Source organism: Parasteatoda tepidariorum, chromosome 9, assembly GCF_982258835.1.
Source record: "Parasteatoda tepidariorum strain Cologne lab strain chromosome 9, Ptep-v5.0, whole genome shotgun sequence".
Classification (NCBI taxonomy): domain Eukaryota; kingdom Metazoa; phylum Arthropoda; class Arachnida; order Araneae; family Theridiidae; genus Parasteatoda; species Parasteatoda tepidariorum.
In genome coordinates this window covers 56,883,506-56,894,635 of record NC_141763.1, presented here as the reverse complement: position 1 = coordinate 56,894,635, position 11,130 = coordinate 56,883,506, and the positions used below count along the sequence as shown (strand labels likewise).

The following is an 11,130-nucleotide window of genomic DNA, read 5'->3' as shown; positions in this document are numbered from 1 at the left end:
GGCTTTAATCGAACCAATTTCCCCATTTTTAAAATCGAAGAGAAAGAAATTTAGTTATAGATATAGGTCCCAAAAAAGATGTAATTCCAACAATTGCTTTTAGACAAGGATTCAATTTATATTATGAGGTAGGTATTATTAGTTGAAGTCCTTAAGCTACAGGCCAGAAAAATTTATGAAATATGTTCAAAATATTTTTAAAATTAATTCAGACTGATATTTTGAAAAAAATAGATTAAATTTTTTGAATGAAAATTGTGAAACGATCTAATTCTTAGATCTGCATTTTTAATCTCTCCAATAATTAATAGGAATTTTGCGCAAAATTGGAGAATATTTTAATTCATTCAATGTTGTTGTTGATTGAAATTTGTTACGAAATTTTTCTGGTTTCAAATAGAAAAAAATTATACTAGTTGTTTGTCAATAAATTATATAAACTTAAAGTTATGCTTGACTTTTTTTTCAACTTCCCGTTTGTGTTTACTTAGTATTTTGTCTGCTCTTTTTTGCTATTTTAGATCTTTTATAACTCCAAAACCTTTGGCGCTAGCATTCTGAAATTCGCACACAGATTACGAGGGGCAATTTTTGGCCCAGATCAGAAAAATTATTCCGTTTGAACAAAATGCTTGAAAAATGATTTTTTGCGATCAGTTTAACATTAGCCTTTGTTATAAATAAAAGTGTAAACGATTCTCTTTAAGATTTTATGAATGCTTAATTATTTTTTACAAGTTCAGTCATCAACTTGAACGGCATGTGGATTGGTGCTACATAACCGAATTGCCATCTTTAAAGTTATCTGAATTTTATGCAGATTTTAATTTTCTGGAGAAAAAAAAATTCAATTGCAATTTTTGCAAAATTGCAAAAATGCAATTTTTTTTCAAAGCCTTAATGAATTCTAAAACGAAAAAAAATTAATGTAATTTTTTTTTAAGAGCAACAATTTTTCTAAGATTTCTAAGAATTAATGTTAAAATGCTAAGGTTAATGTTAAAATGTGTTGCAAATTTTTATAAAGCTTTTAAAGACATTCGATGAAAAGTCGTTGGTTTTTGAATAACAATAATAAATCTCAATAAACTGCCAACTTTTCATCTGCTTTCTTTAAAAAAAAATTATAAGAAATTCTCGCAACACATTTGAAGATAAACTTTATATAAAATGAACATACTACCTGTATAATTAGCCAACACTAGATAAACTCGATTTTTATAAGTTACACGCAATATTTTATTTATAACTTTTTCGTGCTAAGCTACAGAAAAATTTTTGTGTTTTAAATTTTTTCTTATTAATTATTATATTTAAGAAATTGGTTTAAATATTTGTTTTATCTCTTAGTTCAATTGTATAATTCTTTGAAACTAATTATGAGTATTTAATTTCTATAATTTTTTGATTGTGCCATTATTATTTACTTCCAACAGTTCTAGCAGCAAAAAAAATTATAAATATCAATCATTCCCTACAAAATTGGTCAATTTCTATATTTCCGAAAGTTTTTAGCATTTAAAAAATTATTAAAAATCTCTTTAATTCCAAAAAGAGTATTAACTCTTTATTCGCTATATTAAGTTTTTTAAATGAGCAAGTCTATTTATGTTTAAAACGTCAGCAATATCTTAATTTCAATGTAATAATATTAAAAATGTCCTTTAAAAAATGTAATCAAGCAAAATGGATCTTTTTCTCGTCTTCCTACCACTTTGCTTTCAAGAAATCACAACTTAATATCAAATTCAATTACTTAGCTTATATGCATTACCCTACAGTTATGGAAGAAATACTTTTAGTTTTTGGCATTTTTTCAAATTTCTCAAGAAATACTTACAAAATTATTTTATAACCTTAGAGGCGTTTAGATCAAGTAATTTCTTATACGTATCATAAAGTTTAAGGGCTTTCAGATGTCTGAGGGAACGACAATAAATTACGAATGAAAAAAAAAATTTTTTTGAACACCTTAGACCAAGAAATGTATCAATATGCTTGTAATTTGCATGAATTACTTTTATTTTATTACATGCAAAAACTACAAAAAATTTCGTAAACATAGTTTAAATATCCAAGGAAATATGGACATTTTTAGGCATAGATAAAAAATATATATTACGTTTTTTGACTATAACTATAGAAATATTCTTTAAAATTAAACAAAATATTCGGTGTAATTTTAACTAACTGTAAGAAGATCATTTCAAAATTTGAAGAAAAAAAAATTCATGGGTGGAAGAAATTAAAAAAACTCCACAATTTTGTTTCGATTCGTATTGTATGAAAAAAGTCTGATTCGAATATCTTTAAAATTTAAAAAATTTCTACGTGGTTTCTAAGATTGCTCAAAGTGGTTCTAGTAAATTTTGAAAGAAAGCTCTGAATGGTTCGGGGCTTTCCACAAATTTCATTTTGTACAACTAAACAAGATTCACTAAAAATGACCCCGTCATTATAGAGGCCTATCCCTATTTTGTTTCACATGTTATTTTTTTCTTTATACCATCAAACTTTATTGTCCGAACAATTATTGTTGGGTATTATCACTTGCTGTTAAATTTGTTTTCTGATATTTCTATCTTTCGACTAAATAAAGCACTCTAGCCAAAATGACGCCACAAGTTACGATCCTTTTCTGTTTACTGCAATTAGAATGTATCGCCATACCATTGCTTGAATGAGTTTGTAAATAGTGATCAGTATTTGACCCTATTCAAACTAGGTAGAATGTTTATAGTTCAAATGAAGTTCTATTCTGGTTGATAATAAGTTTTAATAATTTCCTGACCTTTGCAAGCAGAATTGATCACCAATAAAAATTTTGACCACTTTCCGACTAACCAGCGAGCTTAAATCTGTACTGAAAACTGTATTGAATATCAATACAGTTCAAATCGATTCCAAACTCTTACTCAAGCAAATTTTATTGGGATATTATCACCAAATGTACTTCATCATTAGTTAAAATTTCGATTACTTTCCGATAAGCTAGAGTGACTAGATAAGTTTCCGACTAGCTGGAGTTCTGTGCTGAATGATAATATAATTTTCATCATTACTGTACTGGTGCAAGAAAATTTTACCGTCTTATCATTCTATCAATGTCAAATGTCTTTTATCATCAAACAAAATTTCGATTATTTTTCCAACTAGAGTACTCAAATCTTAACTTAGTACTCAAATCTTAACTGGAGTGCCTGAAGACAATACAAGCTGCAACTGTTTCCCAAATATTACAATAGAAATGCATAAAAAAATTAATTAATTTTATTATTATTAGAATATTTGCAAATAGGTTATCGAAATTTCAGCTACAACTGTTTCTACAATTATTATATCCAAACAACTATCTCATGAAGAAAGCAAAGAATCCTTCATTCAACTGCTGCCGACTTCCCCTAAAGACGCTAGTTGTTCAACTAGAAGGAACTGCCTAGATCTTTATCCATTTATCATTATAATTATAAACACAAGCTACAACTGCATCCAAAATATTGCAATCAAGGTTCATTAAAAAAAAATTTTATTATGATCAGAGTAAACACAAACTTAGTATTAAAATTTAAACTATTACTATCTCAACTATCTACTACTCTAGCTAAACTGCTATCTCATAAAGAATGGCCAGACTCCCTTAAGTCGCTGATTCTTCAATTAGAAGGAATTTCCTAGATCTCTATCCATTTATCAATATATTTAAAAACACAAGTTACAATTGCTTCCGAAATATTGCAATGAAAATTTATAAAAAAAAACTATTTTATTATGAGAGTAAACAGAAACTCGGTGTAAAAATCTAAACTACTTCTGTCTCAACTATCTATTACTACATCTAAACTATTATCTCATAAAGAAGGCAAAGAATCTTCCATTCAACTTCTGCCGATTTCCCTTAAAGATGCTGGTTCTTCAACTAGAAGGAATTTCCTAGATCTCTATCCATTTACCAGTATATTTAAAAACACAAGTTACAACTGCTTCCGAAATATTGCAATGAAAATTTATAAAATTTTTATTTTTTATTTTGAGAGTAAACAGAAACTCGGGATTAAAATCTAAACTACTACTGTCTCAACTATCTATTACTATATCTAAACTATTATCTCATAAAGAAGAACTTCTGCCGATTTCGCTTAAAGACGCTGGTTCTTCAACTAGAAGGAATTGCCTGGATCTTTATCCATTTATCATTATACCTAAAAATATGGATTATAAATTAGATCTCGCCCTTTACGGATGGGCGTTGGCTTCATATACAAAGGATGGATTCGTATTATCCCACCTCTTTTAATCAAATAAAGAGAAGTTTTTTTTTTCACTACTTCTTCAGTCTTCGAGAGATTTGTGTTGTGAGTTTCGATCGAGAAATTATACATTTTATAATCCATGGGGAATTTTTAGAAAACTTTGGTATGGTATCACTCGGTGATGGCATATCGCTCAATGATATGAAGCACTCCTAATGCAACCATCATATTTATCAAATTAAAAAAACTTTTGCGTAATATCTTTACGCAATTAAAAAATTACATTACTCTAAAATACTGTAAGAATATGAAAACAAAAAACGTAATTGAAAATCTTAATTAACTTTTAAATTTCAGCACTATTATCAGGTCATACATATTTGTTTGAGTTGTTTATACGTTCTGATGATCACAATTGTATAAAATCTTATCTATCTGTTATAGGTTAGTATGTCTTATGTATTAGATTAAAAATAAAATGGCAAACTATACAAATTGCTACCATTTTAAATATTTGAAAAAGAAACTGCTATTATAATTGGAAAAATCGACATATATGTTTTTTTTTATTTGTAAATTAATATTTTGAAAGCTTTTGGTCTCTTATATATATTCTTTTGTTCAGGATTGTATCTATAACCCTTTTAGATGTAATGTCCGATTTACTTACATCAACTTTAAATTAATATAAATGAATGCTCATCAGAATCATCACAATATTTTTGTTTTATTTCGTAGTTTAGATCTTTGCTATTTTCTTTTATATTTAACATTTTTATTCTGTGGTAAGCAACAACATATAATCCGGAGTTAAAGTATTTTTTATCTTAATTTTACCGTTAGGGAAGCTTAACGGAAGATTTTGTGGTTTTCATCTCCACGAAACGCAAATGGGGTTAGTTCTATCAAAAAATAACGTTTGTTCAGTGTTTGATGCATGAGCTCCTTTACCTTTAGGGTTGGTTGTAAAATTTTCATAAAGCCGTCTTAATTTCCACAAAGTCGTCACATTTGTGCTTGAAAAGTGATATAATGCACAGTAAAAAATCTGTTAAATTCACAGAAAAAAAATGTCTGCTGGTCTGCCAGTATAAAACCATTTATTTAACGGGAAAAAATGTTATTTAAAGACGGACGCTTGTTTCTTAAGCAGATAAGTACTGTTATTTCAACAAACAAATTGTGCTATTTTAACAAAAAACTATATTAACTTTTTTAAAAAAAGGAAGAAAGAAACTCTATAAAATAACTGTTTTAGCATTGTGATCAGTGCGAGTCCAGAACAGAATTAGCATGATAAGTCACCGCCGAGATTTAAACCTTGGTCACCTCATTGCGAGGCAGCTCCTTATGATCATAAAAAAATCTATCTTAAAAGTTTTACTTATTGAAATCATATGTAAGTATAAAAACGTTTACAACTTTATTGGCTTACCCTTATAAAAGTGTCTGGCAAATTTTACTTTCTATAAAATTATATCTAAAAAAAATTATAATCAGGTAAAGTATCAATTCCACAATGAAGTCGAATCGTAATTTTATTTATGTAGTGCTCAAAACCATATAATAATTTCTGAAATGTACGAGCAATTTTAAATAATAATCGTAAAATGATTTGAAACAAAAATTAAGTTGTCTTACGGTAAGTAAAATTGCACGGAAATACTAGAATTTGATTTTACAGTTATGATCTGAAAGACAGAGAAAAACTGCTTTCTGTAAAACAGCTTTAAACGGTCAAATAAAAATAAAAAAATAATAAAAATAAAGAAATCTGTAAAAAAAAAACTGAAGATTTTTGCAGGGATCGGGGCTAACGATTCAAAACAGAAAAAAAATTTATTCATCTCTAAACTGTTATTTTATATTTATGTTACCAGCAAAGTTTGAAATCCGGCATTCAATGGAATGCCTAGGCATTGTATATATTGCCTAAAACTAGCCGGCAATATATGGAATAATTTATATTTCACACATTTCCTAGGCATTCTATAGAATGCCAAATGAGAAACTGGCAAAGTATAAAATCTTCTGTGGCCATGCTAGTAAAGGTGTTGAAATGGATATTTTGTGCAATATTTGTTTCTAATCTGAAAATAATTGTGACTTAAATGAGAATTTTTTAACGAAAATTTTGTTTCTCTTAATAAGAAACGCATAAATTATGTTTCGTACAATTTTCATTTTTCTTTACGCATTTTGAATAATTTTTTTTTAAATTTCACTCTCATTATTTTTTCAGAAAAACATTTTTATTTTTGAGAAATGCACATCAGATACATAATAACCTCATCAGGATGTTTTTTATTCATACTTTGCCTAAATAGCATTTGTCATTCTATAGAATGCCTAGGTATTATATGCAATGCCTAGGGAAAGTATCTAATACTTCTCATATTTCATACCTTGCCTAAAACCATCCGGCATTATATACAATGCCTAGGCATTTTATAGAATGCCGGCGTTTCATACTTTGCCGGTAACTTATATAAAAAGAAAAAATGTTTTTTTTTTTTTTTTTTTTTTTTTTTTTTTTTTTTTTTTTTTTTTTTTTTTTAACAGTGTACTTCCGGTTTGTATCACCACTGATTAGAGCAGGCAACATCGTTTTGTTATCATATTTCTAAGAACTGAATCATTTATGATTGATAACATTTAAATTTCTTCAATTGTTAGACTCAAGATAGCCGGATACCCAAATAGAAACAACTTGGTCCTTTAGAAAAATTTACAAAAAGCGAGATTTTGACTTGCAGGATCAGAAATGCCAAGGACAATGTTTGACAGTTTGTTTCTAAAAAATCGTCCGTTGAAAAACAGTGTTAAGATATTTTTTTTAAAAACATAAACCTTTATTGACTCATTAAATAATTATTTCTCATCACGATTAAAGGGTTTTGAATTTTTTAGAATTTTGCAAAATCAGTTGCAGGAGAGGGAAATAGGGATTCCTGTTCTTTTAACAAAAGAAAGATTTATTAGTTTGTTTCACTGCTATGCCGGAAAGGTTTTCCACTTTTACTACCATTAAAGAATCAATAAAGGAAAGCTTTTTTTAATTTATGTAACTCTAACCTTATGAACAGTCAAATATAAACAAAAATAGATCCGAATATCCTATATTTAATTAATATTTTTTATTGATTATTAAACTTTATAAATCTACATTACTTTTCAGTAATGAATCCATTTTTATACATAGTTATTATTGCAATACCGTGAATATCTGAAAAAACTCTATATTATTTCTAGATATTTGGTTTCTGCCGTTTATTCGAATCTAATCCCTCAGATACTGTGGCAATCACCTTAAACAACGGGCATTGCATAATTAATTTTATTTTTGTTAGGTTTGGTAGAATAAAAATCCTCTATTTCGCCAAACTGAGTGTCAATTTAAGCTATTTAATATTAAATTAATTATAAAGCATTTTTCAAATAAATAACCGTTTTCCAGAATTTTCTAGTTTTTTTTATTGAAAATTTCATTATTTCCTAAGCAATTATTCCAGAAACATAAATATTTTCAATACTGACATTCTTCACAGTGACATAGAAAATAACATAAAGAAAAAATTTGAAAATTTCGAAATGACAAGGGAAATATAATTTTTTTCATCTTTTAATTAATTAATTAATTAATTTTTTGTATGTTGCGTCGAGGAACGAAAGAGTGGTATATTTTTGTGACAATACCCGCAACCGCCCGTTGTGGACCAGGGAAGGGGGGACATGAAAGTAAAAGTTCCACATTTTAGCGACCAACGGCATGATTGCGGCAATGTGGTTAGCGATGCGCACAGGCTGCCTTTACTTCCCAGACAAGCTGGTACCCTTAGATCTGATGTCGCTTTAATTTAGTCTATCGCTGTGAATTGAGAACTGCGAGATTTCGCAGCTGATTTAAGATATTCAATTTACTATATCACGAAAATTTTATATTTGAAGTGGGATAACTTATGGAAGAAAAATGTCCAATAAGGTGATTATGGTGCGAATCCGGGGACGGTTGGTCGATTTTGCTCTCTCAAACAAACTATTCTGGAGACATAAATTATCCTCAATGGTAGACCAATCATGGATTCGAAAATTCATTCGGTCGGATTAAATGTTTTTTTCTACGAAATGCAAATGCTAATTCTATCAAAATGTTCTGCGCTAAGGCGAGATTGTTTCATTGTTCAGGGGGCCCATTGTCTTCTGGGTCAGAATCAACACGGCAAGGTTTGAGCAATGATCAATTTGTCGCTTAACTACCACTACGAATATTAAACAATAATTCACTAGTATATAACATATTCTAACTCGATTCAATCTTGAGGTAACTTTTGATAGATGAAGGTTGATAGGGTCGAAAGTTCTTTCTCACATTGGTGACCCGGAAGTGATATGAACTCGTTTATATCGAAAGTGACGACCTCTTCGAAGGATGGTCCACATTAAACAGTTGACTTGCTATTTGTGACTGCGATATCGTCCTCCTCGCGCTGTTGCTTTTCAGTCTCATCTATAGAGCGAATTTGAGGAGAACTCCTCCAGACTTAAAGTCTAGGGCTGTCTGCTGCCATGCCAAAACAGGAGCGGCCACTTCTATTAATAAACTCGTGCTTGAGTTGATGTCGAAATTAATAGAGAGGGAGAACATGTGACAGATATAAATCTTGATAGTATTTATTCTGAAATTTTTATAAATGTAAGAAAATTTAATTCAAGAGCGGTAAAAACTATTTCACTTTTCAACTGTTTAAATGATTCAAGTTCCTTCAAAAAGAATTACTTTTAATTTATTTCTATTTATTCTGCACTTCTACGCATTCTTTATTCCTAAGTTTAAATTCTTTTCAAGCACAGTCAATTTTTTTTCCTTTCAAATCCAAGTAATCTTTGATTCGGTAAAGATTTACAAATGAACAAAATGTTTTTCTTAATATTATGATAACGATATACAGTCAAATCCCTCTATAGTGAACACGGTTTACAGTGAACTCCTGGATATAGTGAACGAAATGTTCGCTCCCGTGCCTTGCTACACACGTATAATGTTATTTTTTGCGGATATAGTGAACCAAAAAAAGAGAGGAAGTGGGATATTATGAACTTTTTTCTGTTTTCGACTGATTTTTCTTCATTTTGTAATAATTTTGAAATTTTCGCTTTAAAATAAATACATATACCGATTTTTAAAACCATTTATAACATGGAATGTAGCATAAACATTTTTTCTTGCTTTCTTCATTATTGAATAGTATTATTGAATTCGTTCAGCATTCAAAGATCAGCTAGAGATTACTACTCTTTTTGTACGCAAGACGAAGAGTAATAAAAAATAAAAGTGAACACATTTCTGTTACTACGTATTATTTTTCATTCATTTTTGTATTTCATTTTATCGGTCATTTATTTAAATAATATGTGATAAAAGGGGGGAGTTTGGAACAATTAGTTAAAATTGTTTGCGTAACGGTTATAGTGAACCGAAATTTCGGTCCCTTAAGGGTTCACTGTAGCAGAGTTTGACTGTAATTTATTTAAAGAATGTTCGCTTTGTGAAAAAAAAAAGCTTTTATTAAGAGGGGAACTCCTAGTAATAAGACTCCTAGTAATAAGAATAACAATGAGAAACACATGTTTTATTGCATTTATGCAAGCACTTGATCTAACCTAATTCGGGTGAGGGAATTTCATGTCTAAAATTTGTTCTGCTCCTAAAGCTAAATTTTTTAAATAAAATTTTTAGTCTGTTTTTGCCAAAATGTTCAAGTATAAAAACATTGTGCATAACAGGGGGTCGCATAAATGTTGCGACAAACTTCTGGGGGAGTTAGTGTACATCATGAGGGTTAAAATTGCATACGAACTCATTCTCCGAAACGTCTTGTGCGGTTTGGGGTGCTTCGCTATTTTAACCTGTTCAGGAACACACGTCGAAGCAGTTCATAATAGGAAAGAGTCCCTAGCGGCGTATGATGATATTTCAGGGCAGGGGTTTTGATGTAGTTTTAATCCTGATGATTGTTTCTAAGTCCCATAGAAGTTCACCGCAACATTTATGAGGCTCAAAGCTATATATAAGATTTCTTAAACCTGCATGATTCGACAAAAAAAATTGACTAATAATATTATTTTAAAAGAAAACTAGCTTGGAGAGAGAAACCAATTGCTGATTAAAAATCAGCGATCCGAAATTATCTAAGAACTGTTTTTAAAAAAATCTCATGTAGCAGAAAAAAAAGTTCTCTATTGTAATCTAAAAATGCTACTGTGTTAAAGTAATTATTAATTAATTATATGGATTTTGTTTTTTGTAGCTCCTTTAAAGAAAATCAAGCAACTGCACATTTCAATCTATTTAGAAAATGTCCATTCTTTTCCCTGTTTTAAATTATTTGAATAAAACGAAAATGACTGATAAAATAAAAAATAAAAAAAAATTTCTCTTTTTTTGTTTTATTTTATTTTTATAGAAAAAAAAAGAAATATTTCTTTATCGGGATATTAAACTCCTCTCAACACAAATAAAAGTTATTACTCTTGTATTTTTGTTGACTCAAGATAGAAATAGCACTATCAAAGGTGAATATTAGATTATTTAACATCATCCTTCTCCAGAAGAGAAAAAAAAAAGAATTATTTATCGAACAATAGCACCTGCCTTTTTCACATCGTAAGTTTCTCTTATACTTCAACTTGATTCAGATTTCCTTCTTTTCTACACAATTTTATTTATTTACAGAAAATTTATTTATTTATAAATATTTTCTCTGTGTAAAAGAACTGTACGATTTGCAATTTTATTTGAAATACTGACATGTAATACGACCAAACATGCCAAATCGATGATTGCATTATTAAAACCAACTTATATTCTACTTCTGAGAAT

The 11,130-nt window shown here is 29.0% G+C and overlaps 1 protein-coding gene across 1 annotated transcript in view; it reads right to left on the bottom strand.

Moving 5' to 3' along the window:
- The window catches only part of LOC107437698 (uncharacterized), a 59,083-nt gene that overhangs the window by 46,114 nt on the left and 1,839 nt on the right, over window positions 1-11,130 (bottom strand). The gene's annotated exons all lie outside the window — the stretch shown is intronic.